Genomic DNA, 6028 nt, shown 5'->3' with positions numbered 1-6028 from the left:
TCAAGTTAAAATCAGGATTTTTACCTTGTTAACATGTCCATATGTTGTTTTTCCTATGTTGGAAGACATCATTTTTAGCAAACGAAATAGTCAACACCATGACTGAAGCTCCAACTTAAAACTGCAGTGTACTGATGATAGTCTGAAAAACACTGATTCAGACTTTCAGAATTTCACATGTAACAAAGCTGAAGAACAAGTTCTCACAACTTGCAGGGTGAGGCTTTCTTGGTAATCATTTTTCATCAGAATCCATTTCTGGTTTAAACACGTAAAGCTGAGTTACTCCAATATTACAAGTGGAAATTGTGCAGCTCAGAGTAGTTGTACAGTGTTTGGGCAGAGTCATGGGTGAGATGGTGTGCTCAGACTGAAGCGAGTGTTAAAAGGTGGACGTAAAGACACTTCACAGACCTGCACATTCTTGAATACACAACAGTGTAGGGCTACATCTAAGCCATTTTAAAGCAAGATGGGAAAAACTTGTAATTATGTAATTTTGATACACAGAAATGAGGTATTAGAAGTTCAATCAAAGACCAAAGATTGATTTAGAGGTTAGGAATGGTATATGATCTGGTTTAATACATAAAAGCTGTCTTCTCTCACTAAAATTAATAGTGCTTTTCTTGCCTAAAAGACAAGAGCATAATGTCTATTCCGGTCTCTGGACTCCACCTCCTGCCAACTCCAGTGGAATATTATTGAGAAAGCAATATACAGTGGTGGAAAAAATCTCAATCTCAATCTCAATCTCAATCTCAAATATTATCATGAAATATTTGTGGAAAAATCTTTTTTTGTGTTTCAAAAGGTGTGACTGCATAAGACAGACACAAACAAATACAAATGATGTATTTTTTGTTTATTGTTTACAAGAAAAACTAATAAAATGGAATTTCAAGAAGTTTCAATATGTCAGTTCACAACATTGCTGGTATCAAAACCAACAAATAACAGAGAATGTGTTCAAAACTGAACAGAAGATAAATAAACCATTGCGTCATCAAATTACAGTTTTTCTCAGTCGCTTTGGTACATTTCTCAGATGAGGATTGAAATTCTCAAAACTACTTGTTCAATCTTCACGTCATTATGCCACTTAGTGCACATCAAAAAAGCAGTTTCTCATTTCTTTGAACAAGTTGCAAATACTTTGGTACATCCATGCAAATGATTATGTATGGTTCTCTGCTATTTCCTACATTATCAATTGCCTATGTCATGTTAATCAAAATTTATTATAACGGGTCTCTGTTGAATAGTCTCACCCCCTACAACATTTAGGCATTAGTTCATTGCATAAGTCTTTACATGCAAAAAGGTTGAACAAGTTGTCATAATATGTCAAGAATATTTCTATACATTTCCATTAGACTTTTTTTCTAAATCGGTCCTGAAGTGATAAATTGCTCCCAGGTGAATCTTTAATTTCTCTAAGAAAGGAAATGTATGAAGGGTTAGGATTTTCTGAAATTGCTCAAAGACACAAGAGAAGAAACCATGATGTGGATGAGAATTTGTGGCCCAACAGACAGAAACATCAGGAGGTGTAGGAAGACTGTACTGTAATTCCTACAGCACTGCTTGCACAGTTTTCCCTGAGGAGATTGTCCTATGTTCACATTTCTACTTTAGTTTTTTTGTTTTTTTTCTTTGTGCTATGCAGCACTGTTTTCCTTTCTGTATCACAATGACGTGGTCTGTCAACAACTTACAACAGTAAAAGTGTAAATGTGAATCTTGTCCAGTCTCTTGCAATCAATCTCCCACATACACTAAGGTGTACCTTACAATTTACAATAATTGTCATCAAAACTTTAGCCATAGTTTACATCAGAACATCCCTCCAGAGTACAATGTAATATAAGGCAACATGACCAAGCAATTTGATTGTCTTATCCATACACAATGACACAAGGACTTGTCATTCTGATGGCACTGACATGTTCATTGACACAGATATTTACTTTTGAGAGATAGTAAGGATTTTGAGCAAGAGACTGGCTTTTGCAGGTAATCCATGGTGTTTTGCTATTTGTACGAACTGTTTTAAGAAATGCACTTACTGTTTTGCAAATGTCGAGGATGATTCGAAAAATATACCAAAGCGTCTGAGAAAAACTATAATACATTTTGATCAACATGACATAAGCAGTTGATAATGTAGGAAACAGCAGAGAATTGTACACAATCATTTGCATAGATGTACCAATGCATTTGCAACTTGTTCAAAAAAATGAGAAACTGCTTTTTATTAGTTATCAGGTGCTTCTCCTGTGGAACCAGCTCCCAGTTTGGGTTTGGGAGGCAGACACCGTCTCTACTTTTAAGACCAGGCTTAAAACCTTCCTTTTTGACAAATCTTATAGTTAGGGCTGACTTGGGTGATCCTCAGGGGGTCAGCTGGAGTCTTCATTTGCACAACTGACTTTCCCTTTCGACGTCCCTTACTTCTGCCCCTAGTTACACTGCTATAGGCCTAGGCTGCTGGGGGACCTCTCTGGATGCACTGAGCCCTTCTCTGTCTACCTTTATATTTAATATATTTCAGATCTGCGGATGCTGTCCCACCAACTGGCCTCGTCTCCACCATGTCCACCGTGGGATGCTGCTGCTGACTTTCCTCCAGCCCACTGCTTCCAGCTGCCCATTTCCACCAATCTACTCTGCATCACTCTCCCTACACTTGATATGCTAATCTACACACTGCTTGAATTTTACTACCAGCTATATATGTAGTATATTTAATGCTAGAGCCGTACACCATAACAGTGAACTATGAATCAATTTCAATGTTAGCTTGTACTTTGTATGTATCATCTAGCTTATCATACATGTATCCAGATGTGTGTTATATGTTCCTTGTTCCCCACCCCCCTCTTCTCCCATCCCTCCCCCTCTCTACCTCTCTACCTCTTCTGTCCCTCTCAACCCGCCCGGCCAGCAGGCAGATGGGTCCCCCCACATAAAGAGCTGGGTTCTGCTCAAGGCTTTTTTTTCCCTGTTAAAAGGGTATTTTTCTTGCCACTGTCACCGTAGGGCTTGCTTTGGGGGTTCAGGCATATGGGTTCTGTAAAGCGTCTTGAGACAATTTGACCTGTAATTGGCGCTATATAAATAAAATTTAAAAAATTGAATTGAATTTTTTGATGTGCACAAGTGACATAATGATGTGAAGATTGAACAAGTAGTTTTGAGAATTTCAATTCTGATCTGAGACATGTACCAAAGCAACTGAGAAAAACTGTAAATCTTATTGATTGGTACCATAAAAATACATAAGAAATTTGGAGTATTGGGTCATTTTGGTACCAGTGATCCACTAATGAAGGTCATGTGTTTTATTAAAAGACCCAATTTTTGTTGCTGTACTTCATGTCTGTATAAAGCCAGAACATTTGAAAGTTCTTCAGAGACAAAAATGGCTAATACAAGGAACCTAACACAGGAAGCACGCTTGAAGATACAGATTCTCAGCCAGGAAGGGTACAGCTACCGCCAGATAGCCAGGAAGTACAGATGCAGTCCTTCAGCAGTTGGATACACTCTGCAGAAATGCAGACGAAACAAAAGCTTGAAGACAAACCAAGATCTGGGCGTCAAGGGTTTCTTAATCAAGAAATGAACACAACCAGATGCACATGTGTAGGGAAAAGCACTGAATGACATCACAGGAGCTTCAGCAGCAGTGGTCAAACCAAATTGGCGTCCAGTGTTCAAACCGCACTGTACGTAATCAACTTTTACATCATAGTTTAAGGTCCTACAAGGCTGTCAAGAAGCCCGTGATCAGTGAGAGACAGATGCTAGCCTGGTGTCATTTGGCTCAAGTACACAAGGACTGACAGCCGGGAATTGGAAGAAGATTCTGTGGTCAGATGAGTCCAGTTTCCAGCTTTATCTTCCTCCTGCTAATGTGAGGTATGCAGAAGGCCAGGCAAAGCATTATCTCCAGCATGTACAGTACCTACTGTCAAGCATGGTGGGGACAGTATCATGGTTTGAGTGCTGCTGGTGTTGGTCATCTCACTGTCTGTGATGGCACATTGAGCTCTGCCAAGTATTGTGCCATTCTCGTAATCCACCAGCTCCCTTCTACGCATGCACTGTTCCGTCGAGGTCCATATTGAGTGTTTCAACAAGATAATGTCCCTAGCCACACATCCAGGCCCAGTAGAACTTGGCTGCAGGAGCACAGTATCCAGCTCTCCACCTTAATCTCCAGATATGAGACCCACTAAAAATCTGTGGTGGATTATCAAAAAGTCTGTTTCAAACCGTAAACCAATGAATTTAGAAGAATTAAAAGCAGTAATTCAAGGAGAATGGGACAATATTAGCCCTCAACAGTGTGAAAGGCTCATGGGGAATATGCCAATCAGGATTAGAGCTCTACTGCAGCTAATGGCAGGACTACTAGATAATACAGTTTTTCTCAGTCGCTTTGGTACATTTCTCGAATCATCCTCGACATTTGCAAAACAGTAAGTGCATTTCTCAAAACAGTTAGTACAAATAGAAAAACACCATGGATTACCTGCAAAAGCCAGTCTCTTGCTCAAAATCCTTTGTTCATCTCTCAAAAGTAAATATCTGTGTCAATGAACATATCAGTGCCATCAGAATGACAAGTCCTTGTGTCACTGCGTATGGATAAGACAATCAAATTGCTTGGTCATGTTGCCTTATATTACAGTGTACTCTGGAGGGATGTTCTGATGTAAACTATGGCTAAAGTTTAAATTGTAAGTTACACCTTAGTGTATGTGGGAGATTGATTGCAAGAGACTGGACAACATTCACATTTACGCTTTTACTGTTGTAATTTGTTGACAGACCATGTCATTGCGATACAGAAAGGAAAACAGAAAAAAAAAATTGGTAAATTGGTCCCAGGTGAATCTTGACTTTCTCTAACAAAGGGAAATGTGTGAAGGGTTAGGATTTTCTGAAATCGCTCAAAGACACAAGAGAAGAGATTTGTGATGTGGATCACAATTTGTGGCAAAACAGACTGAACGTCAGGAGGTGTAGGAAGACTGCACTGTAATTCCTACAGCACTGCATGTACAGCTTTCCCTAAGGAGATTCTCCTATGTTCACATTTCTACTTTCATTTTTTGTTTTTTTCTTTGTGCTATGCAGCACCGTTTTCCTTTCTGTATTGCAATAAAGTGGTCTGTCAACAAGTTACAATACAAACAGTAAAAGCGTAAGTGTGAATCTTGTCCAGTCTCTTGCAATCAGTCTCCCACATGCACTAATGTGATAATAATTGTCATCAAAACTTTAGCCATAGTTTACATCAGAACATCCCTCCAGAGTTCACTGTTATAATGACATCATGACTAAGCAATTTGCCTGTCTTATCCATACACAATGACACAAAGACTTGTCATTCTGTGTCAATGTTCATTGACACAGATATTTACTTTTGAGAGATAAACTAAGGACTTTGAGCATGAGACTGGCTTTTGCAGGTAATCCATTGTGTTTTGCTATTTGTACAAATTGTTTTGAGAAATGCACTTACTGTTTTGCAAATGTCGAGGATGATTCGAGAAATGTACCAAAGCAACTGAGAAAAACTGTAATTGGCTTTTTTAAGGATTAGTTTAGTGTTTTAGCTGTGACTCTACTGAAATAAATTGCCCTTGAAGACCAAAGACTGATTCTTATTGCAATATTTCACAAATGCATGGAGTGCCCAAAAACTTTTTTCCACCACTATAGATGTTCAGTATGTCCTATTAGACAGTCCTGTTTAGTACATAATGCACTACATTAACATTTCACCATTTTATTTTAGAGTCCAAATTCCCATGTGCATCTTCAAACAAACACAAAGCCCAATACATATACTCTATTATCTGCTAACAACTGGCAGTATATGATTTTTTTGTTGTTCTTTGTTAGGCCATAGTGGACAAATTTGCACACTCTGAATCAACATAAATAAAAAGGACTATTTAGTAAACATTAGTGTTTCTAGACATAAAGTCACTCTTGTTTCTTAACTGTTTAT

The sequence above is a fragment of the Amphiprion ocellaris genome, chromosome 14 (assembly GCF_022539595.1).
Source record: "Amphiprion ocellaris isolate individual 3 ecotype Okinawa chromosome 14, ASM2253959v1, whole genome shotgun sequence".
NCBI lineage: Eukaryota > Metazoa > Chordata > Actinopteri > Pomacentridae > Amphiprion > Amphiprion ocellaris.
The sequence above is the reverse complement of the archived record's forward strand: the minus strand, read 5'-3'. Positions refer to the sequence as shown.